Source organism: Parus major, chromosome 1 (genome assembly GCF_001522545.3).
Source record: "Parus major isolate Abel chromosome 1, Parus_major1.1, whole genome shotgun sequence".
Lineage (NCBI taxonomy): Eukaryota > Metazoa > Chordata > Aves > Passeriformes > Paridae > Parus > Parus major.
In genome coordinates, this window is record NC_031768.1 from 93,791,505 (window position 1) to 93,819,351 (window position 27,847).

Here is a 27,847-nt window from a genome sequence, read left to right on the forward strand (position 1 = left end):
ACACACACACACAAACACACACACACAAACACACACACACACACACACAAACACACACACACACACACACAAACACACACACAAACACAAACACACACACACACACAAAAGACCCCCCATCCCCATCCCACTCACACACAGTTATCCTGGATGCATGAAAATATACAGTCATTTGAATTCCAAAAATGTCATGAGATGGAATTAATTTCCTATATGCAATCCAATGTGCTATAGTTTAAAGAACTTGAAATTACCACATCTGTCACCTTGGAACAACCCAACTGAGGCCAAAGGAAAGCAAAGCCAAGCCCTGAGGAGCAAATACTATCAGTCACTCACTTAAGTCTCTTAACTCTACTCAAGGAAAACAGTCTGAAATGTTCAGAGAGGCCATTTGGACCCATGATGACTGAGACTAGCAAATGCACAGGCAGGAAAGCTGGTCAGTGCTCAGCTCTGGGGACTAATAGTTATAAAATATCTGCAGTGGGAGCCAGCACTTGCGTTTCATCCATGCTGCAGCCAGGATGAAGGGATAGGCTAACAAATGTGCAGCTACCCAGATGCTCAACTGGATCAAAGGTGGATACCAGCCTCTCCTCAGCTTCCTGCAGCACTACGGGGTACAGCTAGGGCTGGGAGCACAGGACAGTATAGGATTGGCAGGGGAAATTAAAGCACTTCAATCCACAACTGAAATCCAAGCCCCCGATCAGGGCCTGATAAGCTGATGTCTGAGCTGTTAGACTACTGAAATCCTCCTCAAAGGCACCTTGGTCCCAGTGCACAAGCCTTTCCTAGTGCTGGGTGTGGACTTGTGGCTTACTTTACCTGTGGACACTTCCCTGTTTTCAGACAAAATCTCTTGTTGCTTTCCCCTACTCCCTATGGCTTCTTGGGTCTGCTGAGACCCATGCTAGCTCTTACCCACCTCTTGGGAGCTGATGCCTGTAGCCTGCTGGCTCAGGCATGCCTAGGAGGGAGGGAATGCAAACCTCAGAAGTGCCTTTTGCTGAAGGAAGAATGAGACCCATGTTTCTCAGCCCAAGTAAGACTGTGCTTGAGCTGCGGATGGTTGCCTGGAGTTTGGAAAAATTTGGCACCTCCTTTCAAAAGAGGATTGTGAGCTATGAGTCAAGAGTGGAGGGACTTGTGCCTGTGTACTTCATTCACCAGAAGGCACTTAAACCCAGGAGAGAGCTGGGATTTGGGATGAACTGCAATCTTCAGCCTTCTCTATTTGGCTGGCTTGGGCAACTCCCCAAACAGTGGCTTTTGTGAATTCCCCTCCGAGGCACTTACTTCCACTTACACACATGCACGGAGTACCGGCATCTAATTCAGGCATGTGGACTCCATTATGGAGCAAGATGCAAACATCCCCTCTTGGATTGGGGTCTGAAAGGTTCCGTATCTGTGCTGTCAATAGCTAAGGCCTTCGTTCCCTGCCCCATCCTCCTTTTTTTGTTTCAAAATCTAGACTTTTTAAAAGCAGATAAGCATTTGCAAAAATTATTCTTGTATCTGTGCAAAGGCGTAGTTAAGGCATGTGCTAGATATTCCCAGGATGATGCAGTTAGAACAACAATGACTAATTCCATAAAATCTGGCATTAGAAAAAACAATGCACTTAAATTATGTCATATCCTTCCCTGCAAACTTTGCCCACCAGATTTTCATTGCTGAACATCAGAACCAAAAGTTTATGGCTACCTACAAGTCGTGGCTCAACCAAATTAAAAAATAAATCCGATAGGCTGGTATTTCTCTAGCAAGCAAAATTGACTTATGTTTCATACAGCAGGATGGCTATCAGTGCTTAAAATTATTTTCACTTGTGTGTTTTGTTTGACTCTGAGAAGGGGGCACCTTCATTAATTCCAAGTTAATTTTGCCTTTGGTCAAAAAACATGCTCAGATTTTCAAATGTTAGCAGAAATCGTGTGTTCTTGACAGAAATACTTCTGATCTGCTTTGTGGAAGGTTTAACTATGCTAATGTAAGAGATATTCTGGAGTATATAGTTACAGCCCACAGGATCAGTGTGAGAGGGTCTTTCCTTAGGTTTGAACAGTATTGTCTGAAAATCGCTGAAAATTTCTCAATAAATTATATAGTAAGGCTGATTAGATCCTGCAGGAAGGAGCTCCTTAGAGGACTGCACTCACAATTTGTATTAGTAAAGTCACCCAGGGGCCAGTGTTTTCAAAGGTGTGTTTGCAGCTTTGTGAGACACTAGGACAAGCACCAGCACTGGATGTGGGGTGCAATTTGGGCTGTGTTTAGAGCAGGAGCACTTTGATGCTACAGCAACACTAAAGGACAAGGTACTCGTAGCTGAGAAGCAGCAAAACCAGCAGCCCTGAGCAAGGTGCTGGGAGAGTGCTGGGACAGCCCAAGCATGCACAGCTGGGTGTATGCACACAAATGAAACAATCAGTAGGAATTCAAAGAAAGAAATCAAGACCCCCAGTGAGGTCTGCTGGTATTTCTGCATCTGTAAGAGTAGCTTGTGGTGACATAACTGTTTCACACTGAGGGAACCCCAGAGCACAGCAGCTTCATGGCAGGCAAAGGAAGAAACACCTGGAGGAGAGCTGGGTCTGGAATGGAGGGGAATGTGTGAAGGAATTAACTGAGATACCAGAGATTTAACAGCTCTCTGCTTGGAACTGAGAGGTAATCCAATTTCTTCCATTGTCACTGATTTAATCTTTAATAATAAATCAGCAGTGATTGTACTGGACAAAAATCTAAAAGATTTTACAATCTCTGGGAGTATATGGCATCCATGTTTGCTCTTTCATTAGATACTGTTCTCATTACAGCTGTTTGAAGTAACATGCAGAGAAGGGAATTAAGGCAAATTTACAAAGAGTTTTCATCTCTTCAGAGATAGAGGGCAGAATGTACAATCTGCTGCCACACGACAATGTCCTTGCCTTTAAAGGGATTAGTTTTGAATAGTATCCATAGAAATAAATTATCAGACTCCTCTTCTTTCCAACTAAAAGGCAGTACCAGTAATCAAAATCACTAAGAAATTGAAAAAAACCTCACCTTGGTATATTTAATTTTTTGTCAGTCTTGGGGTTTTTGCCTATTCAGGTTCTAGATTGGATTGTCTCCTAATACATGTCCAAATCTCATAAATCACCTTTGAGAACTGCTGTTAAATTCTACTCCTGCTTCTTCTCTTCCTGATTTCCTTCTTACTGCTCTCTCTTCTCTCTATGATAAGAGCTATATCTTGTTTTATCCATTCTTGTGCTTAATATTTATTTCCCAAATTAGTCTCTTAATAGTGGTCTATTCAAAATTATGTACTTTTTTGGGGTATTGTAATAAAGATTACATGCTATTATGTCTTGGCTTGGAATGAAGTCCTCATCTTGATTAAATGTGACACCTGAAGTGAACTTGTGTTCAGAGGACTAAGCCATGACAAGTTATCCAGAGGAAGGGGAGAGATTTTTGTTTTCCTGCACTTGCAGTCATTGGTGTTTTGTGTCCATACAACACTGCTGTGGCATTCATAGCCCAGCGATAACTGTTATGGAAAAGAAGACAAACCTACTTATTTTTCATTTGGAAATGCAAAATTATTAACGCAATATTGTTGAAGAATTTCCTGGCTAGTTTTCCTTTGTCTGCCTCAGGCAAAAAATGATTGCTGAAGTTTAATACTTTATGAAACCTCCTGACTATGAAGGTCTAGTAATTCTCTTTGGGAGGAACTGTGACACAGATAAAATGCAGAAATCTGAACAGGCATGATGGAAAATTACATGCAGTAGAGAATATAAATTTGAGAAAGTTGAGTCCCACCAGTTCCTGTGCATTGATTATACTGGTGAATATCTATTTTGTAAAGTAAAAAGTGTATTTCCTAGAGTTCAATAACTCAGGCCACTACACGATCTGGAATAGATTTTTCTCAAGTAATTCAATTAATTACTTCAGTGTAACAATTAGCAACACTAGAAGCTTGTGAAATTCAGGAGCTGGACAGACAGGCAGTTTGACATGCATAGATATCCCCATTAATTTAAATGAGAACTGTAACCTGTATAACATTTGCTAACTGTTAATTATTTTAAAATTAATCTCAATTTATACATATCCAGACAGTTATCCATGCAGTAGACTGTAGCCTGGTTTTCCTAATCAAGCAAAACTACAATGAGAATTTTGCACAATTAAGAATTGAATAATTTGGCTGACTTTTACTCAGTTCTTGGCAGTAGAAAAAAAAATGGTCTTTCCAACAGAAAGTGCCAGTGCAAAATATTTTGGCAAGGAACAAATGTCAGTTTAGATCTATGAAATTACCGTTTTCAGGCAGTAAAATTAGAATCACTCTGGTTTGTATTAACTTAAAAATACCCAAACCCTGGCCAGCTATTGTGCAGCTAAATAAACAGGTATCCACTACTGGCCCAGATTCTGTTCTCAGTTCTAGAAGCATTTTGACTACAGTGGAGGTAACTCCCACTTACAAGCAGAAAAACTAATATCACTGAGTCCTAACTTTTGTATGTGCCTAATTTATTGATGTTGATATTCTGCTGTAGAAATTATCAGAGTGGTTAAATGTATCTGGTTTGAAGTGGACAACAGTGATTATTCCTGAGTCCATTTTACTGCAACTTATCTTGCTAGTTATGACATGTAATGGGATGTGACCAGCTTCACTGGGCTAGCCCCTCTGAGCTAAAAGGAAATTTTCCAAAGATGGAAGAGTTGGAAGATAAGTGGGAGTGTTGCTTTCCTTTAATTATTTTCTTTTAAGGAAATGTTTTTCTTATCATTCTTTTAATCTATTCAAAACTATCCCAAAGTCTTCCTGGAAACTGGGCTGGAAATGTCATGAGAACAGACATTATTTCATATATCTGATTTTTTTTTTCAACTGGCGACAAAGATCCCATTTAATTAAATGAAAGCAGACTTTGGATGTCTCTGTTGATGTACAGACCTACAGGCAGTAAGAGATTGAGGAAAGAACCTGTAATGTAGACCTATCACATTAAAAATACATACTTATGTTCAAATTTGACTATTGTTTTACAAAGAACTCCCAAGAAAACATTCATGTGGATCCCATTTCCTGCAGAAGTTTTTTTTAAACACTCACGAAATTAACATATCATACTTCAAAGATTTTTTAGTTTAGTGGGAAGTAGGGCTGTAAATGTTCTCCTCATATCCTTTACCATGGGTTAGCTGATGCCACCAGCAAACCCAACTTTATACCTGTGGAAAAGGTTACTCCTTGTTGGCCTGCTTGGGAGCTCTGTGGGCCAAGTGTCAGTGCTGCAATCAGGTCTATAAATCTGCTACATTATTTGTGTCTTGAAATTTCTCTTCCCATTGTGATGAAGAAATAATTGAGTTGCAGAATTCCACCAGTTACATGTGAAGCTCATTGAATTTTATTCTCTAACAAAAGCATTATTTTGTAAATGGGGAGGAAAAAAGTTTAAATGTAAATGGATACATATGTTTTTGGTACTTAACCCCATTTAATTACATCATTATTTTGCCAAATAACATGACATGGACAAGTTAGATGTTAGCCTTTTTTATAATTTAAACAAAGTGATCAGGCATATTGTGTGCTGGCTACACAACTACGTTTGATCTTTGTCCAAGCACAGAAAATTAGTGCAAAAAAAGCATGGGAGGATCCAGGGCTTCCAAATATATTAAACTCATTACTAAGATGCTTTAAACTTACTCATAATTCAGCCTTGTTCACTCTTGGTGATGATGCCTCACTGACTAAAAGTAATAATTCTAAATTGAATTGTTTTGCAAAGAAGTGCAATGGTGCAGATGTAATTTTAACATAGATGTTTCTCAAGAAAAACCCAATTTGAATGTTTCCAAATTTTAAAATGCATTTCTATGACCTTGTTCAGCACTCTGCTTCCAAAGGATGCACACTGTGAGTTGAAGTGTTAGTATGCAGAAAAGCCAATGCTTTTTACTGCAGATAAAACACACCCTCCCACAGTTGTTCTCTCTGAATGTGAGGCTGATACTCTGATTCAGAATGGTGAAACAGGCACATGCTGAATATTTACAATTCTCTTCAGATATTCTCTCTTTCTACAGTGCTGGAGGGGAGTTGGTTAGAAAATGATAATTGTGAAATACTGTTCCCATCTCCTATGAGAACGTGCTGCCTCAGGAAAACGAAGGAAATACTGGCTTACACTTTTCCAAATTAATTTACTGTAAGTGTGCAGTAAGTGACAGTAAGCTCTTTTATGCACTGCATTGCTTCCCAGAGTTTCCAGTCCCTGCAGTTGACTGTTTAAAGGTGTCTCTGAGCCTCTGACTTCAAATAAAGCCACACAGAGACCACAAGTCAGTCTTGATGAGCAGACACATTTCTTCAGGTTCTCTTCAGGGCTGTGAGATGCAAAAGAGTTGTTTCCTGAAAAGACATTTGTCAAGAAGATGACAGGTCTTACTGCAAGGAAACTTTACAACAACTCTACACCTTGTGAGAGAAGTGTAAAGTTTAGGCCCTGATGCTCATCTCTGGGTAGTGTAATTTAAAAGAATCCTCCACTGCATCAATGGCATTGTTCATGTGGAAAATTGGGATAACATGACTGAACAGAACCAGTGCTTCATGTTTGTAGCTAATTAATCTCCTGACAAACAGGAGGGGAGCCCTCGTTACTGCCAGCTTTCCAATATGGCATACACTGAAACTGCAGAAGTCTTGGGGAGTAGGAGGTAAAGAGGGTAAAGAAGCACTGACCAAAAATCACACTGACCTGCTGCAGATGAGTACATGAAAAAGAGAAAAGAGTGTAATACAGTCTGGAGTAATTTTTTGTTTTAATCATGGAAGTCCTTGTCATGCTGTAAACAGCCCAGTTTGCTGAAGGAAGACAAGACAAAGCAGAGCATAATTTAGGTAACATGCACGGGAAGGCCATGACTTGGGCATGCACTGGCCTCCTGCCACAGGCTTCCAGTGCTCTGGCTGGCTGGGGAAGGGATGCTGCAGTCCTTGTGTTTTCACCTATTCAGTTTCTGGTTCCTTCTCCTCCACCCTCTCCCAGGGTGGGCAAAGCAAGCCAGCCTGGAGATGCTGTCCCAGAGGATTAATCCTCTGTTCTGGGGGCCTGGGGGAACAACTCCTACCACCATCAGTGGCTCCACCTTCAAGCTCAGTGGCTCAGGCTGTGACCTGCTTTTGGAGGTGACCTGTTATGACTTAAGGACTAGGTAGTGCTAATGAGCGAGAAGAGAGCTGAAATGGGTGATGGAAGGGAGCCTCTGAAAGCAGTGGGAAGGCTGGTACTTGCACAGTTCTGTAAAGGAATTAAGTGTTGTTCCTAAGGAAAGGGTACTATATCTACAGCTATAATCCAAGACATTTTCCTCTTTAGCACCAAAGCTGCACTCTGGGATTCATCTTGGCTTAATGCAAACACTGCATAGGGCAGTTCAGGGCAGCTCTTATGAGCAATTGCAGCTTTGTAAGCTTTGGGTTTTATTAGATTTCCTACTGCAGGCTTTAGTGGATAGAATGGGCTTGGCATTTAAAATACAATTTATATAATTTTTCTAATTCCAGATACAGTAACTATACCCAATTCTTGGCAATAACAAAGGAGAGTCAGATGTCTTTGTAAACTTATTTGTAACCATGATAAAAAATGGGGTTTTAATATTTATAAAGTATATTTATAAAATCAAGCACACCAAATGCCAAATGGTGTAGCATCTGAAGATCAAATATTTCTTATCGATGCACATGTATTTAAATAGCGACAGGTGTTACAGTAATTTCAAATGTCAGTTGGAGCAATTTTCCATCAGGATGGAAACTGCACTGGGTTTTCCCGGGAGGTTCGGGAGCAGACACGTCTCGGCACTGGAGCTGCCCTGCAGGTGGCGTGAGCCATCCGCTCAGCACAGACACGGCTCTAACACTCCTGCCTTTCAAAGAACAAGAGCAAAATAGTAAAACCACGCTCACATAGCTGCTGTGGGCCGTGTTGGCTGGCGCACGGCTGAGTTACACCGCCTTCAGTGTTGTAATAAATCAAAGATGTTTTTTTCCGGTAAAGGTAAAATCGTATTTTAAGACACAGTGTTTTCCTGTGCCTTTGAATGAGGAGAGCTGGCCTTTCTTTCAGGTGTTTGATCACCTACAGAGAGCTCATTACAAGCAGTGGATTCCTTGTATTGGCCAGGGCAAATATTATATAAACTAAGCATTAACAAATACCTTTCCTTTTAGTAGTTTCTGGCTTCCTGTCTTTTAGACTGTGTTTAACTTTTTAGACTCTGATTTGTTAAAAGGCTTTGTTTTCTAGCTATCATGGAAGTGGATCATGTTAGAATGTGCTCTGTGCTGAGCACAGCAAAATCTGCAGATTTTTCTGCTGGTGAGTAGAAAATGGTAAGCATCAGCCCTTTGATCTTAACCATTCTATATTTAGGGAATAAAGGGAACAAAGTTTGAGTGTGTCTGCAGTTCCTATACATTGTAACTCCCATTTAGGGTCATATCCATTCCTGGCTGAGTTTAATCACAATGTGAAATGGTGTTTGTATTCAACATCTGACCATGGTAGGAAGAGGTAACATCTACATTTAGGCATCTTTTCTGCTCCACTCAGCACTACTGAATGAATCTCAGAGAAAAATCATCCATATCTACGTAAAAAGTGAGGGGGGAGAGGAAATTAAAAGGAGAGGGAAATAAAACAAGGACTCTCTGGTGAGACCTTAAATCTTCAGCTCTTCACAATCACTGTTACCCACGCGGGTAACTAAACTTCTAAACCAGGTACAAAGGTCATGGTCATCAGGTTTTAGGTACAGTAAAGCAATTGGTATCCCAAGGTACAAAAATATGTGCCTCAAGAAGGATATGAAGGAATCAGTTACACAGCAACTGGAATGGGTATTCTGCCCAAGCCTGAAGGACAAGGAGTTCAAAGTATGCAAGCATCTGAGATTGGAAATAGATCCCTTGTGACATTGTCAGGTATGTCTGTGGGAGGAACAGGGAAAACCCAGCAGGCATGTTCAGCACCTGTAGACACAAGGTGGGCTTGAGTGTTTGGCACTCACAGTGTGCACAACAATCTCCTTATGTATGATCATGCTGAGATATGCCAGAGGTTGTGATGTTGGGAACACAAAGAAAAAGCTTACTTGGAAGATTAAAAGGGTACACTTTGCAAAAAATTCAGCCAACACCTGACTCCATCCACTGTCCTATTTTTACTATTTAATCCTAATCACACTCCTAAGATACCTTTGAATACTCCGAGTCCAGGAGAGATGCACCCAAAGACAAGATTAATACAAAAGATTTTTTTCTTTTCATTTCCACTGTGCAGTTCTGAATACAACAAGTAGTGATTTCACAAAAAGCATGGTTGCAGTCACATCTGAGGTACATAAGTAATATAACTCTTCTTTAGATTTCTGAGGTTACATACCTCCAGGAAAACCATTTCCACTCGGTATATATTTAATTGAGTTTGGGAAATAAAAATGGCATTGCCAGTGTTTCACAGGTTTCACAGTGCCAGAGCTAAACCTTTCCTAAAGGAGATGTTAATAATATCCAGAAGAGGCAATGAACTGACTGCAGGCAAAAATGATAATATAGTAATAAAAAGTCAGACTTCTCCAAGTCTGATTTGGTTCAACTGCAGATTGTAGATTTCCCATAAAAGTATTTGATGTGTTTTAGTGTGACTTTGCAATGGTTGGGGAAAAGCAAACATATCCTCTTGAGAGTTAACGTATAACTCTTCCTCGTCACGCTAAATTTTTAGCAGAGAAACTGCAGGCCACGGGACTTAGCTGAGCTGGGTGAGCCTTTCAGCTTACCAAACATCACATCAAAAGTTGGGACTGAGTAAGTGTTAAAGCTTTGTTAGGATGGCGTGTCCTGAAATAATTGTAGAATGCCAAAGAAAGAGCTTCCCGTGTTCCTTCAGGCTGAGCAGGGATGCCAAGTATACAGAATTGGAAGCTGTCTATCAGGGATTTTTTTATTTGCTTGATATTGAGCAGACAGCAGAGACAAAATACCAAAAATGCTTGAAATCCTTATGACCTTTCACTGCAAACTGTGAACTTTGTCCGCTAAACTCAAATTTCTATTTACACTGTCAGCAGAGGCTCCATGCTGTTGCCTTTTCTGCTTCATCTTTTCAGTTTGTCATTTATCAAGGGACAGCTTCACAAACACTGCATAGGAGGGGGGACCTGAGCACATACCAGACCTTTTGCACATTCAAAATACTTAGTCACCATTCTATGGATTCCTTAAAAATAGCTGTAATGCAAGCAAAGGAGCATGAAATACACTGTTTGCACCCAAAGGAAATATTCTATAGAAAGTCTTAGCTTTTCCATCAGCTGGCATAGCTCACATTCCCAAGTTGTGTCCCAAATCCTCGCTGCTACACAACTGACTCCATTTACACCATCTTCTATTAACACAGGAATATACAAGTGACTACTGACTAAATGGTCCAAAAATACATTCAGTAAAGAACTGCATCACCTTTTTAAATGAAATATCCCTGATTCCAGCCTTGTGCTTCAACATTCATCCACTCTTGTAAATAAGCAGCTAGACTGTTGCAGAGAACAAGTGCAGAGGAGATTTCAGACATATAAAGTAGAAGTTATGAAAACTGAGGGTGACTGAACACTGGCATTGGTTGCTAGGGAGGTTGTGGAGTCTCATTGTTGGAAATAATTCAAGAACTTTCTGGACATGGTCCTGGAAAACCAGTCTAGGTGTCCCTGTTTGAGCAGGGGTGTTTGACAATGTGACTTCCAGAGGTGTCTTTAAACCTCAACCATTCACTGATTGTGAAATTGTTCCTATGGAAGACTACTGTGAACTGTAATATTTGTTGCTGTTTGCGTGACTTTGCCAATTAAAACAGGACAGCCTTAATCAGTTATTTAAATAAACCAGACAGCTACATAAAACTCCTTTGAATTGAAATACAAGATTGAATTATATAACAAATGTTTTAGCTGACCTCTTAGTATTAGACGGGCAATTATTCTGACTGTATTTCAAATTTCATTTCACACTGTGGTAGCATTCATTGAACTTTACAAGGCAAAGGCATTAATAGAGTTGTGTCTGAACTCTTTAGGGTCTAGAAAACTGTCTTAAAAAATGACATTTCCTGAGAGACTTCTGTATAGAAAATACATTGGTGTTTCCAAAAGAAACTGAGTTCACAAGGAACCATTTCATTGATACATTATGGTAATGAGGCTTTTGAAAGAAGACTTTTCACTTAGTGTTACTTTTCCCTGAATGTGAAAGCTATGGAAAATGTGTGGAAAGCATTTGCAAAGTGGTGATGGCAGCTGTATGCTCTGTATGTTACTGTTAATGAGCTAGCTGTTAATAAACCATATGCTTTAGCATATAAACAGGAGGATTTATGCATAATGCAAAACCCATAAGAAGATTTATTGTTTGGTATAACTGCTTCCCAAATCAGAGAGGCACATTGTTCCAGTCTTCCACAAACTTCCTGTTATCAGAATAAAAATCTGCTGCCTACTGGCTTCAAGTTCTTTTCATGTGAGTTGGTCTGGGGAGTAGGGGAGCTCGGAAGCAGAGAATTTAATGAGCAGCAGGTTCCTCGGATCTCTGCTCTGCACAGCCTGGGATCATAAACTTGTCATCATGGTTACTAACAGCAAGCAGGAGGTATCTATACAATATCTCCAATTCTAATGATTTGTGGAGGCAAATTCATCCTGTTCTTTTTATGTGTTCTTCTGTACTGGAGATTTTTGTGTCAATTATCGCTACTAAAGCCCTAAACAAGCCCCACTTCTGCAAAACACAGACAAAAGCAACCATTGGGTTTATTCACAGTAATGCTTGGATTAGTTAAAGAAACCACATTCACCAACAGGAAAAGTAAATTTCTAAGCTATTGAATAACACTGCTATGTTTGGAAAAGATTTTTCTTTTGTAATTCTCCTTTAATTTCCTCCCATCCAGAGCTGCTGTGAGGAGTCTGAAGCTAGGTTTTCATGAGTGAGTGAAGGAGTCCAGCAACTGACTCCTATTTAAAATAAATGGTCCTGGAAATGTAAGGTAACATTTCCATAAATACTTGAGTAATTTGAGGTTTGGGTTCCACTAAAAGTCATCCAGTATTTCCAGCTCCCCAAGTCAGACAGGGAAAAGTCAGACCAGTAAACTAATCCTTACTATCAGATAAGCAGGGATTGAATGGAGGCACATAAAGCACAAGAAAATGAGCAGGAAACTGTGGACAGAGGAGATACCTATGTTCAAGAAGCTTATACATTGAGAGGCATAAAAGCTAGTTCAACAGGAAAAAGGATAGACAGAAAAAATATCAGACTATATAAAGTGAAACATTACTTTCAGTCGCTTAGGTTTGCTTTGGATTTTGAGATACGATCTCAGTAAATCCACATAAAATTGTATAACTTTATCACCTGACTCAGTGCCTCTGAATTCAACACAGTTTTCTTTTTTCATTTGGCCTCCTGATCAGATTAAAAAGTGTTTAAAGTCAAACTGCGCATTCTCGTAACCTTTTTAAATAGTTTTGCTTTCTTCATTTCAGTTGTTGTTTTTCAATTTAAAAATATTATTAAAATACCACTTTTGGGTGGGTAGTGACTACCACGACACTGTGTAGAAAACCAAAGCAATTTGAAGCAAGCTAGACATTCTAAGTACATTTTTAAAATACCTTATTGCTTAAATAAAATAAATCCCTTAGTCTAGCAATTACTTTCAGATGTTTGATTGTTTATTTTTAAAGAGCTGTCATGTCAACCATTTAGAACTGACAAGAACTGTTTTGAAATCTTCACAAGTTTTCTCTAATGTCTGCTCCCCTCCTTATATTGGGAACTACACACTCATCTTCATTGTCTCTTGTATTTATCTTAATTTCACTGTATTTTATTGTATTATTGGAGAAAAACTTAGCAGAGCTGTTTGTGGCAAGATTTAGTTACAGGAAACCCAACAGCTAAGCCCCAGTTTCAGCTGAGACAATTAGACTGTTGATTTTGGTAGCAGCTCAGGACTTCTATTTGACCCAAATGCCTTTCAGGTCTAGCTGCCAGCTGATGCTCAAGTCTGAAAATTTTCTGTATTCTTGCTACAGATTGAGGGCTTTGTTTCCTTTTCATCTGAGGTATATTTCTATCCAGATCTGAATGTTTTGCTGAAATTCTTCTCCATTCACTGGAACAGATTAAAATAAAAAATGGAAATAACAATCTTTTCCAGAACTTTCAGCCTCTTTATAAGTTTGTATTCCCCTTAATTCTCTGTTCCTTGATATCTGTGAATTGTTAAGGACAGTGTTTTTCTCAAAGCAGTTTTGCCACTCATGAAAAGTAGTGGGTGCTAATTTGTAATGCTCAGCTTAACTGTTGCTTTTTTCTGTCTAGCAGCTATATTTAATAGCTTACATTACTCTTTCACCTGTTGTAAAAAAGGACTCTAAAACACTGAAAACTCAATACTTTAAAAAAAGTGACCTCTGTTATGTAACACCAGAAGATATTTATTGAAAGGTTTGAAGAGATGACTAATGAACAGAGCAGTGTTGTTATACAGCCTTTTCATCAACTGCTACAGAAACTTCACATCTGAGTTATCAAAGCCCACTGCCATTCTTGGATGGATGTTTTCTTTTTCATTACTTTTCTTAAGTGGATGGGCTCTAAAACTTTATGGATGATCTGGGAGAATGTAAATACTAACTGAGAAGTGTTTTATTCTCTGTCAGTAGTTTATGGGCTAGAGTCTTGAGCATTTTTTTTCTCTTTTTTTTTTTTTTCCTTCTTTTTTTTTCTTCTTAGACTTTTCTAGCACCTGATGTAGGACAGGTCACAGCAGCTGATGCTGGGTTAAAACAGTTACCAGGGACAGCTCCATCTGAAATTGTCAAATCCTGCCAATCTCATTCTCGAAACAATGCACCAGTCCACCCCACTGTGTTCATAGTTCAGTGCTCCTCAGTGAGTACCCACCAAGGGGGTTCCCAGAGCAGGGTCTTTGCCAGGGCTGGTGCTCTAGAGGCACATTGTGGAGTCATGTTTGTGTGACTCTGTTGGTTTTTCATCTCAGACAAATCACATACGATTCCTTCGCAAGCGAGAAAGGCTACTGAATGTGGTGCTCATCCTCCTTAAAAGATGTCTGGAAACTCCAAGGGATTTACATGATTAATTCTTACCATGTGGGTTATTTTAATTAATTAGCTTTCTAGAAACCAAAACAGACTGCAGGACACTACTGCAATGCAACTTGTTAAGCAATGAAGCGTTTTTTCTTCCAAAAGTCACACTTGATAACAAACAATACTCATAGGCATAAGATGACTGTGGACAGTATGAGCTAATGTCTCGTTGTCAGAAAGTTTTCCATTAAGGCTCAGAATGATGTTTAACATATTCTTCCCATTATTGAGCTAAACTAAACATTGTATTAAGTATGGATTTCTCAATGAATGTTACTGCTGTTTATTTTAGCATGTACATACATGGAAGTGGACACATGTACATGTGCATTTTGGGGATCAAAAGCACATCAGCAGCGTGGTTCACTCTAGTCCCAGGATAAAATTTCACATTTCATTTTTAATAAGACTGTCCTTACTCTTTTCTGACCATAAAAGTATATTTATCCAAGCTTCTTTACAGAAACACAAAATGCCAAATTTACATGTTCTCTCCTATCAATGGAGAATGACTGAAAGGGTAGAGTTCTTTACAATAAAAAGTGCTGCTGAGGATGATCACCAAAATTTATATACTGGATAATTTTCCACTCAATATTCAAAAGCTTTGGTGTATAGCAAACACTTGAATAACTTAGCAAATTCTGTATAGGTGATGGCTTTAAGACAACTTCAGTTTCAAGCTTTTGTGCTTTGTTTTGGCATTACATAGAACTCACTTAGGATTGCAAAGCTGAATATACTTACATTGAGGTTTTGGGACAAGGCAGAAGATGGACAGGTTGGTTGCTTTGCACTCTAAGAGACACAGATTTCCTGATCGTTAGGCCTGGTGTTATTTTGTAGATTTTAGGTTGGTCCTAGGGGGGAAAAAAAAAGCTTTTAAGAAATGTATGGGCATATCCTTTTTTTTTCTCTCCCCCGGAAATATTAAGAACCACTGATCAAAATTTTTAAACCTAGTGGCCTAACCTAGTCTTTTAATTCCCTATTCCAGCTTCTTACTCAAGGTCTACTGTTCAGAAGTATGAAAACCTGGCAACCCATTCACTTTGAGTAGCCTTTTTAGTTATTCAGTGCTTGTGAAAACTGATGTAGCAGATTGAATATGAACCAAAAATCCTAGTGTTCAGTGTTTTTGTTGGCAATCCTGTAATAATTATGCTGTAAATCAAAATATGGGTTTGGATTTCAAAAGTGCCTTGAGCCTTGTTCCCACCCTTCTACAGAGACACTGCATAACTTTTTCAGATTACAAGGTATAAAATTATCAGTCTGAAATACCGATGAAAAACTTTTACCTAATCTTTTATTTCTCCATGTGTGTCGTGCTCATGCAAATGTACATACAAACCCTTTCATGCAACACATAAATAAAATCATTAGTTCCCAAGAGGTATTGTGCTTGGAAACTACCAAAGTCCCAAGCATTACTGCACTCATAATGTTAGGATGCTAGCAAGAGGAGCCACAGACAATGCTAGTGTCATATATGCTTTTCTATTTTATATTCTGATCATTCTCACACAGCTGCTACCAAGACCTTCGAGTTTTGCCCGACACAAATCCCATTGACATGACTGGGAAGAGTCTGATTTGTTGGGTTCAGCTGCCATCGAGCCGTTCAGAGCTCAGTTGTGGATGGAGAATTCTGGATGAGTTCCAGCTGGAGCACATGCTGGAGTGCTGTGCTGGATCAGAGCTGGGGAGGGCCCTGCACCTCTCTGCTTAGCCCCTGCCCTCAGCTGCTCACCGTACACTGCGCTTGCTGCTCAGCATCCGTCCCACAGGGAGCCATGTGCTCCTGCAGCCCAGCTCATGGATAAGCAGCGTGATTGCTCTTCACGTGCTGATTTACTTTGTGGTTGAAAATTGAGGTGTTTGGCCTAAGATCTTCCTTGCCTGTGTTTTTACTCTCCAGAGCCACTGGTTTCCCAGCAGTCAGAGTAACTCCAAAGAGCCAAACACACTCAAAAGTATCTCTCCATTTACTTTTAGCATTTTATCAGCCAGGACAAAATGCAAATTCAAGAGTAGTGGCTCCTGACCTCTGCAAGGCTGCGCTGCAGCAGTGCCCTGTACCCCAGCTGCCCCAGGCAGCTCTGCCCTGGGTGGTCTGGCCACCAAGAGACCATGCAAACCTTAGGGGTAAGGAGGCATTTGGAAAGAGAGGAGTGCTGATTTCCCAAGGGAAACCTGCTTGGCTGTTTTACCTCAGATTTATTCAAGTCCATTTAAGATGTGCCCACTACCCTGTTTCATCTGAATGCCACACCAGGGCAGTTGTAAGGTCTCTCAAGTCTGACAAAAGAACTAGTTAAATTATTCTCAAAACAATGCATTTTAACAAAAGAAGCTTGAGTTTTCTAGACAGAGGAGTGTTTTCTGCCAGAAAGGAGATCTCCAGACATCAGCCTGGTACCTCCAGGGTACACTGTTGCCACCCAGTCCCTGAGTTTCTGATTGCTAGCTGGAATCTGTTTCTCCCTCCAGGTCACTCCAGCTGCCCCCCTAGTCCAAGCATGGGCTCTGTGAGCTGCTGCATCATGGCAGCCAGGTAAGCACCTTCCTCTCAAAGCCCAAACCTCTTTCAGAAAGAAACTGGCTGCTTTTCAGGCCCTTTTTCTTAGACTATGGATTAAATTAATCATGACAAAGCTTTCTGGCCTCTGATGTAAAATTTATTTTAAAAAATCTCTTTAATGACAGCAGGCTAAGTTTTCTGGCAATACCAATCTGGTCTCCAATTGACCCTTGCTTTGATAGATAATCCATATTGATTTTCTCCTGACTCCATATCTCTTGCAAGCAGATCCCTGATGAGTTTGTGGTGCAGTTTAGGAGGTATGTGATCACCTGGGGAAGCAATAGGAGATAATGTCCGAGTACTGTGGACTATTTGCAATTGATTTCATGCAATTCATTGGAGCTGTAAAATGCTCCAATGTATGGAAATGGAAATATTTATTTCTGAGAGGACTCTAAAGCCTGAAGAGCAGAAACTGCCAATGTGTTATGCAGAACTTTGTTGCCATTTACTTCCTAGTTTTCTAAGGAGTAGGTTTTCCTTGTTTATCCTGCTAAACAGGCCTTCTGCTTCAAGGGATGAGGCAGTAATTCAGAAGACATCTGCAGCCTGTCAGAATTTTTAGGGACACCCCTGTGCTCTGCAGTTCAGCTTGGGATACAAAGTTCTATGCAACTTGCAGGTATTTAGGTTTGGGGCTTTGGCTCAGCCTCTTGAGTGATTCAGGGGAAGTCACCAAGTCAGAAGTAGCTTTGTATACTTAGCAAAATGGAGATCTGCCAGACTGAAGGGGATGGCAGCTACTTTGCCTGTGACTGAGGAGAGAGGGATTAGGCCTTTTAGCCAACCAGCTCATTCCTGCCTCCTGTTTGTACCATCCATGCTGCTGTTACTGCCTTTGTGGGATTAGGGAGAGGGTAAAGGAGTGCCAGTGTGTACCAGAGGGCCCCAGTACAGCAACAGCAGTCACATCTGTCCTTTTATCTGCAGCAGGATTTCTCTGCCTTTCTGCTCTGGCCCTGGCCTAGTTTCTGTTCCTCCAAGCCAGGACTGACCCCTCCCTGACAAACAAGAAAGCAGAAAAATGTGTAGACAGGTGATGCTGGAAACAATGGAAGTAAGGGAAGGTCACTTGGTGTCTTCCCTCCGAGGAGGAAAGAAAGGAAGGAAAAGAAGGGGTCACGAGGAGAAGCAGCTTCATGAGCAGAAAAAGTGCCCTGTCTCCTTTAAACTTCCCCACACAGATGTCACTCAATTCCCACCTTTCACATCTTTCCCCATCCCACACCATCACTGCTACCCCTGCCTGCCTTGTCTGCTCCAAGGATGCCCTCAGCTCCGGGTTTGGTTTTGCTACACAGTGTAACAAATAAAAAGATAAATTCCAGCTCCAGTAGATCACGCAACGGGCTCCCACTGATTTTTCTTAGGGGAACTCCTGGCCACTTTGGGATGTTTTCTTTAACATTCATTTATTATTACTATTGCTATTATTATTATTATTATTATTATTATTATTATTATTATTATTATTATTATTATTATTATTACTATTACTATTATTGTTCTCTTCATGTCCTGAGACCAATCACTTGATGTGCATTCTTCCACTTCACTACTTTCAGAACTGAAAACCTGTAATGGTGCAATAACTTATTTTTACTTGAAAAAATAATCTCTTGAAGGATTTCCTACTGATGCAGTCACTGTCTTCCCTGTGTTATTCAGATCCTGATATATATATTAAGACTATTTGAAGAAATCTCAAGTACAAACCTTGATGTTGAGCAGCTTGAAGCAACAAGAGTCTTTTTTTGCTACGGAGAAAGTAACTCCCTAGAAGGCTTCTTGGAGAAGGAAGTGAGGGAGGGAATATGAGAGAGAGGAGAATGAGAGAAATCATTCCTAAGAGAAAATTTAAAGCCTGAATTTCCTGATTGATAGAGTTTCCTTTCATTTGTCTGCTTTTAAGAATTACTTTGTTCAAAATTGTATCTGAAAGGAGAGGAGAGAACTTATTTTCTGCGTACTAAATCTTCAAATATAGTGAGGTGGCTTGCAGTCTTCTGCTACCTGCAGGTATTAACTGAGTGTGGAAAACAACATTTTCTCTTTGCAATTCAAGTGCAGAAAAACAAAAGCAGAAAGGCAGAAAATCACAAAATCCCTGTATATTCCCTCATCACAAAAACAGCATGATCCCTAGTTAATTTAAGTAAGCACAGAAACATAACTTCTATTTTAAGCAGGTATTTAAGTCCTGCTGATTCAATATTCAGCCCAAATGCAAATGACTTTTGTGGAATGAGGCTTGCACTGAACTGGATTCACTTAGTAAAATATTTCAGTCTGCAATTTGAGGGAGAAAAGAAAAATCTGGTCAACTGTTGGAAATGTCTTTCTAGCAAAATCACTTCTGTACTGATTGATTGTTCTTGTTTTCTAGAGAATTTTTAAGGTTTTTTTTTTGTGAGAAAGTACTACTGTGGGATAGAAGGCTGATTTGGAGAAAAGCTACAAGAATGTATACAAATAATTGCATTTTTTGAAAATAGCATGGTATATAGGATTTCCTAAACTGTACCAGAAAACATTAATGTCCTGGAACTGACATTTGCAATTTCTGAATTCCAGCTTTCCAAGTATAATTAGTGTCCTTGTAAATGTTTTGGTATCAAAGTTGGGACTTGCTTTGGACAAGACAGTCCATAAACTCAATTTTATCAATTTTTCCTTTACCACTGTTCCAGAGATGACAGCTGTAATATTTAATACTAAGAAATAGTAAATTGAAATAGCATGTTTAGAAGTATTTATTAATTATAATATATATAAGTTGCTTTCATTTATAATTCATGTTTCTTCTGATATTGTTCTCTTTTCTGCTTAAAGTACCTGTGATTCATATCTTCCATTATAAAAAACACACAAATGATTTTACATAACTACAGCGTTTGTCTAATCACATACCAAAATAGAAGGTAGAGGATATGAAAATTACTTATGACAGATGAGTCACATTAATATTTTGTTCTAAGCCATGTGAAAAATGAGACAGAAGGGTTGGGAATCAGAACATATCAAAATCCTTAGTGCTTTATGATCCAAAACCACAACTAGCTATTGAGGTGCAAAATGTTCTTTTTTAAATAAAGTGTGAGAAAGACACAAAGTTTTGTACTGCAAATGCTGGCAGCACATAATGTTGCAATTATTCGCAATATTTTGAGATGCCTGAATCATAACCAAAACTTTGAGCAATACTGAGGTAAAAGCATTTTTATGCTCCTTCACAGACACACAAAAAAATAAAAAATAAGAAAAATTGAGTTTGTTGCAGTTGCTTCAGAAATGGTGTGCCAAGTTTCTACCAGCGACTGAGAGCAGTAACAGAAGGAAGGGATGTCATGGCATCCTCTTGCCTATTTTATTTTTTCCATTGTAGTAAATTCAGAATCATTCAGATAGTACTCCTGTTAGCTTTATGGGATTTCTGTGCTGCTTAAAAAATCCTGTGTTTTCTGTCTTTGAAAAGAATCATTCTGACTGCCTTTTAAAGGGAATTTATTATTTCAGTAGATGTGGCTAACTTACTCTGCATATGGAGCATAAATCTTGCTTCCTATTTAGAGCACAGTAATTGGGACCCAGTCACACTGGGTACACTCAGTAGGTTACCACTCTCTGTTGGACTGAAGAAACATTCCTCACTCCATCTGATGTGATCAGAGAATATTATCTATAATCTGACTCATTGTTGGGTGAACAAGGTATTTATTCTGTTTCCTAGGCCCTGAGTATTCTCTTACTTCATTCCCTCTTCTTTATCCAGTACTCAAAAAAGAGCTCAAGTCATCAAGACCATAAACATCCTTCATGAGCTTGTGAGCAGCCTCAGCTCTTGGGAAAGGATTATTGCTTTTTGTGGTACCTGATGGAGGCTGGCAGAGTCCTTGAGGGAGGTCTGTGCACTCTCAGCATTTCCAGCTTCCCTGGCTGCACCACAGGAGCTTCAATATGGAGCTGACAGACACTTCAGCCTGCCAGGACCCACTCCAGCAAGCAGTGGGGAAGGATCCAAGCATCCATGTGGAGACCTGTATTTTGCCATGTACGATAACTTCAGTGCAGTTGTATGTAAACTCCAACAGGTACTCTTTAGGATTGGAGCCATCTTTCTCATCATGACAGTGAATCAGGTAGATAACTAGTAGCTCTGCTCACCACCACCTGTTTGTTCTTCTAGTTATGAGCAGGAGTCCTGTTGCTATCCACTCCCTGCCAAAATCTGTCTTTTCCTCATATAACAAAATTTCAGTGCATGCCATGCTGGGCTGGGCTGCTTTTATGCCACTTTTTCATGCTGTGTAGAACACACTAAACATGGAAAGTGAAAAGGCACTTTATGGACAAATTGGGAAAATATAAGAACTAAATGGGTGGTCTTGACCAGACAATTCCTGAGGACTTTATACAGAGAAATACATGTTCGAATAATCAGTAACCAGCACAATGCTTTTAGTATCTAGCTGTAAAGGTGTTCTCTTAAGCCAATAAAAGAAAGTTCTCCTTTTTCTCCATTTTTAATTTGCCTCATCATGCCTGAGGAATTTTTCTACCTTCTTAGAAAGAAGGTAGAAAAATTCTATTGGTATAAACCACATTTTTTATAATTTTATATTTTTTATAGTCCATCAAACCTCAGTTACTTGATTCTTCGTGACTGGGCTATCAGAGTCTAATGGGGTGTGATTGCAACTTGTTTGCAAATAGGTATAGTTGCTGTATTTTGTTTAGTCCATGAAAATTCAGTGACTTAGTTTTTGCTTGCCAGGCAATGTGTGAGATCCGTGTCTGGAGGTAAACATAAGCACATGGGGTAATGGCACTCTGTTTCTTTAGTGATACTGGAACTATCACAAGATGTGTTTCTTGTTAATAGTGGCTTATAACTGTGATAAGCTTCTCAGGCGTTTCAGCCAAAGCAGTTCCTACAAAACCACCTCCCCAGAAAAGGTTTGTTGGAGCTGAGCCTCAATTAAGGAGTAGGTCTGCGAGGGCCAAGAAGATTATAAGGAGGTATTATTGGTCCAGACAGAAATTTTGCCAGGCCTTCAGGACAGAGTTATGTATCACTGCATGTTTATCTCTGGTATGTTTCTACACCATGAACTTGGACAGAAATTCAAATTTATGATGAAATCTAAACTCTATTAGGACTACTGAACTTCTGTCTTGAAATTTTTCCTGATTCTAACTAACACTAGAAGGATTTGCTAGCGCAGCCAAGACTAGCTGTTTCTGGGAGAGGTACTTGTAAAAGGAAATAGTAGGTATAAAGGGCATGGTGTAATTTAGTCAGGTTATTTATGTGTGCCTCTTAAAGAAAAAAAAAAAAGAAAGGAAGAAAAAAAAAAGCATGTAAATGTAAACTTTCCAGTTCCTTACTGCTGCCAATCTCAACAAACCAATTCTTTATCCATTCTGGAATTTTTATCAGCTTAGTCTCATATTATAAGGAAAAATGAAGTGAAGTGCACATTTTTTTATATAATCTAATAAAAAGTTAGAACACGTAGTTTGTTAATATATTGTGCAATGACCAATGTGCTCTGTTTAGCACAGGTATAGGTAGTGTTCCTTATCCTGATTGGCACCAGGCCATTCTTGCTGCTTTGTTGATTTGTTTGGCTAAATTCCATGACCCATACCACATCCTTTTATGTAATTTCTCTCTAAAAGTTAAGGAAAGCAATAAAGACTATGCTAACTTCTGTAGTGTATATTTGAAAGAATTGATCTAAACTCCATAAATATAATCCAGATGAAATATATCAGGGCTGAGAACAACTTTGACTGCCATCTGCATACTGTACATGTGCAAAAACAAGCAAAAAAACAAAAGAAAATTCTATCTTTCATTGCTGACACCCAAATAACTGAATATAGAACACTCTATACCTTTGATTTTTTGCAAATGGAAAAAGCTTAAAGGAGATGAAATTGCCAAACAGTTTCTACATTGGCATTATAGAATCTCACATCATAAAGAAAAGGAAAAACTTTTCTATTCAAGTCTCCAGAGCACTAAGTTGATGAAGTAATTAAACAGGCATCTTATTTATTTTTGAGAGCAAGTGTTAGATGTTGAGTTGCATATGTGATTAGTTTCTTTGCTGAATAGGGGCTTATATTAAAGTGGTGGAAATGCCCCCAAACTTAGCAGAGAGTAAAATGCCAGTGACAGGAAAGTATGGTTGGTCTTCTTTGTCACCATACTTTTTCTCTTAAGTAAAATCAAAGCAATTAAACATACTCAAACAGAAATGTTTTGTACTCAGATTGGAAGGAGGAAATGAAAAGGAACACGGTCTACTATTATTTATCAAAAAGGAGTTATAAATATAGAAATATTATAATTTATATAAATATAAAAATGTTATACATTTCATCACAGAGAAAAATGCTTTCAGGTTTACAAAGGAAAAAGTACTGAAAATATGTTCAAAGCGCTCCCCTTGGAAGTAAAATGCCTACGTGGACTGTAAAGTATGACCTCCTCTTCATTCCCCTTAGGGATTCATGCTGTTTGTTGTCTGTTCCTTTTAAGGCAAGATTCTAGGAGTTTCCCATTACAGGCAAGAAGGAGAATTCCTCTCCATGCTAATATAGTACCCAATAAGCTGATGCCAGTGGCTTATTTGGTCATCTTTACAGTAGTACCTAAATATTCACATATTTATCTTCACAGTACCTTGTAAGACAGGGAAGAGGCTCTACTCCCATTTTGTGGCTAGAATGAGGCTAAGTCCTCTCCCCAAGGCTGGTCAGGAGATGTGTAAGAGATGTGGGGCACAGGAAGGAGCTATTCCCTGTCTCAGGGTACTGCCTTAGTGGATCAGCCCTCCTTTTTACAGGAACATGGAGCCTTATCCAGAAGCAGCAGCACAAACACTGCTTGTGTGTTTGAAGGAATTATGATACATCACACCTCCTGAACTGTGCTGCACTTGCGGTATGTCCTCTGAACTCAGCCAGATCTCATGTTCCCCTGTCCCTTGACTCCCTAACCCCAAAAAGCAATGCCTCCACTTTTCCAAAACCTGAATTATTTTTATATACTTTTATTTATTTATTTATTTATTTATATAAATAAATAAATAAATAAATAAATAAATATATTTCTATAAAGTGTACTTTGCTAATTAAAAATTACAGCACATACTCTGTTTCTATCATGCTGGGAATTTCTGCTCTGAAGTTTCATCCCTTGATGCATTTATCTAGGTGGTATTTACACATGTGACTGCATTAGGCTCTCAGCTTTATTGCTGTGCAGATGAAATCCTTTAAAGAGACAGCAGCTGTAAGGTGAGTTGTGTGACAAGTCAGCAATGGTGCTAAGATGTCAGGCATACATCATGCAGTAAACATGGCACGTGCCATTGAATTATTTATAATTAACAACATGGGCTGATAAGAATGATGACATTAATTAAACAGAATGATTTGGGTTGGAAGGGACCCTAAAGTACTCCTAGTTCCAGCCCCCCTGCCATGGGGCATTAAAATTTTTTCTCAAATTTATACAATAAGAAATAGCAAAAGCACTGCAAAATGAAGTAAGTACTTTGACTTAGCTGAAGTCCTACAGGCAGCAACAGAAAGAACATTTGGATGAAAACATAACTGAGCAGTGATTCTGTAAATATTTCAGCTATAAAAAGACACAGAAGTCCAGGCTTTGATGAATTCCTGAGAATAAAAAGATTTACTAACCCTAATTCTAAAGATACATACCTCTTCTGAGTTAACAGCAAGATTTTGGTGATAGAATGTTTCTAATCACAGTTCTAACACTTCTGAATTTACAAAGATGTGTGGAAAGTAGAGATCTTGAATAAATATGGATTGTAAGATGCTGACAACATTCTGGCCAGCAGAATGGAAATAGTCTTTTTAACTATAAATCAGATGTGTATCACTTTAGATTAGCTAAAAACAAATCCAGGATGATATTAGTTCATTTATTTCATTTTACTTTTACATAAATGTAGAATTGAGTGTGATGTCTGTCTTTTCAGGAGGTAGCAAGAAGGAATTTGATGGAGTGGGATAGAGTGGCTAAATCTAAATTGTTCTCCATATTGTAGCCATCTGAACATGGCAGTATAACTTCTGTGTTGTAGAGCTCAAACTGCAATTAGTACTAAAATCAAATTTGCATGCATGTAGGAGAACTCTCCTACATTAAGTTAAGTGTACTACATGGAGTTAAGGCCACTTACTTTTATCCTTGCTATTTTAACCTGAACTAATCTGAATTCATATACTACAACAGTTATAAAAGCACTTAACAGGTAAGTTCCACCTTTCTTCTAGACAACATCACAATGACATGACAGTCCAAGTGATCTATAAACTTGTAACTTCCAACACAGATATAACCTGTAGATGATTTCTCTGTCATATGTGGTAGAAAATAAACCTGTCCTCTCTTTCCATGACTTAAAGTGTGGAGAATTTAACACCTTCACTGGTGTCCAAGTCATAGGAAGATGGGGATCATAGAATGGTTTGGGTTGGAAGGGGATCTTGAAGATCATCTGGTTCCAACGCCCCTGCTGTGGGAAAGGACATCTTCAAATAAAGCTGATTGCTCAGAGCCCTCTCCAACCTGGCCTTGAATTTCCTTGGGACTTAAATATTTCTTAGGGACTTATATATTGTTATTGATTTCATGTGGGATGACCACAGATACCATGCTCAGAAGTGATAGTCCAAACCTATGAAAGCACAGAGTTAAATGGAACCTTTAGCTTTTGGAAACTGAAAAAATATCAGACATTTCTTCCCTCAAAAACTGACAAATGCAAACAAAAACATGAAATTACTTACCTTCCTCAGCAGCTAGTTAATGTCTTTAATTTCTTAGGCAATAATAGTACAAGGCTGACTGGGATAAGTTTTAGGTCTGGCTAACATTAAAAAGATATTTTAGATCTTAGCAGGACAGCTGGCAGGTTTAGTAGATACCATATTTGGTTATGAAAACAGTAAAACAAAGGTTATGGTTATTTTAATTTAAAACTGGACTTGAATAGGATGAGGTCTGATGAAGGAAGATGGGTCAGATTTGTATGTGACTGATAGATACAGCTGTGTTAGAGATCAAAGCTAGCAACAGAATTGCACAGCTATTAACTTTTTATATCACTATTTTCAGGTGAATTTTTACTGGAGAAAGAAGTGTAAAAATATCTGAGGACAGATGCGGGATGACAATGATCAAGGGTGGGAAAAATCAGATATGCTCTGACTCCCAAAAATCACAAGAAAATTAATATTTCATTCCCCTAAAATGAGCTCTTCTTCAAAGAAAGATATCCCTGTGGGTTAGTTTTCCCCCAAAGATGAACTCTCCATTACTTAGGGGTATGAATTCTTGCAGAGATCAGCAGTTCATTGAACATGAGTATCTCCAGCAGAGGATATAAAATGTGGTTTCCAAGAAGCCATGTATCACCTACACGGTAGATCCTATTCTGAGGCTGAAAAAAGATGGGTCAATTAGGCAGAACATGTAGAGACATGTTATCAACTTATCTTCAGCTGAGTTGGTTTGCTTGTGAGCACACAAGAACAGCCTTGTTAGATGCAGGGTCCCGCTCCCACAGAAGTTGTATCAGCCAGCAGGCAGGCTATTTAACATCTCTGTGCTATTGTCTTCTCATCTACAGAATGATTGTATTAACGTTTACCCACCTCATAGTGGAAGCTGGAAGAGATTAATTAACATGTGTAGTTATTTAAAGCTCTTGGACTGAAAGCTGCACTAGAGAGCCAAGATATTTGCTAATATTATTATTTCTATACCCAGATGATTTGCTCACGTGTTTGCCACATGCCACCACAGAAACCTGCTGGATGCAGTGCAGTGTTGGACAGTTACTCAAATGAGGTCAATGGTATAAACAATAGTTCTGACTGGCAGGGTGCTTTGGAAGATCCAGCCATCCTAAGGCTTTATTGCAACTCTCTGGCCATATAGAATACAAATCAACTTCAATTTATGATTCTATTAGCTCCAAACGCACCGAGGAATAATCTGGGAATTCATTCCAGCAGTATGCAATCTCATTTGAGCAGATGTCACAACCTCCACCTTGGACTGAAAGCTCAGTGTGAGCCAGCAGAAAATACAGTTTTAATATGCTGGATAATAAGGCAAATGCTGTTATTTGGAACTTCTAGCAAAGACACCTGCTGACAGCTGGCATTAAAAGGGCAGTGACACCTGCTAGACACATTGCAAACACGGCAGAGGCAAAATCTGATCCTTGCTGAAGTCAAGGAAAGTTTTGCCGTTGACTTGGAACACGCCAGAATTCCTCTTACAATTGCTAATGATTTATATATGTATCTACAAAGTTATGGGTAGTTCATGAAATAGTTATACACAGGCAGATATCCAGTGTCAAATAATGGGGATGCTGAGATACCAAAGGAATATTATTAGTGTAATAAATATCTAGAAGAGAAAAAAAGATAGATCACACCTTACATTAAAAATTGATTCCAGAGTGTATTATCATCCCAAACAAAAGTCATAAACCAGACCATTCAGTGGTGTTGGGGAAAAGCACTTTTCAATGCATAGTTGGTTTGTAATTTCTAGGACCAAAACATCATCCAAGAATATGGGGAAAAAATTCCTGTGCATTCACTTTGTGCAGCAAATACATCAAGTGACTCCTCTTTAAATTTATACAAATAGTCATGCAGCTCTCTTCCTGAGAAAGGGTCATCAGCAAGAATTCCCCCTCCTGAATCCTACCCCCCCACCTTTCTGGCTGAGATAGAAAGATGCTGGAGAAACTACAGGGTGTGCTTATTTGTACTAAAATCCTGGATTTGGAGGAACTCTCAGTGACCAGGTGATACTATAGCACTTACTGCGTCCATTTTGGTGAGTAAAGCAGAATGAAACTTGTGTTCACATGAGGAATGGAAACTGAGTTGACTCTGGAAATTTTTGCCAGA

At 39.1% G+C, this 27,847-nt stretch overlaps 1 protein-coding gene across 2 annotated transcripts in view; it reads right to left on the minus strand.

Moving 5' to 3' along the window:
• COL8A1 (collagen type VIII alpha 1 chain) overlaps nucleotides 1-27,847 on the minus strand; it is an 87,904-nt gene that overhangs the window by 17,502 nt on the left and 42,555 nt on the right. For both annotated transcript variants that reach the window (XM_015645538.3, XM_015645519.3), the window contains one exon: nucleotides 15,025-15,137. The gene's annotated coding sequence lies outside the window, so the exon portion shown is untranslated. The remainder of the gene's footprint in view (nucleotides 1-15,024; nucleotides 15,138-27,847) is intronic.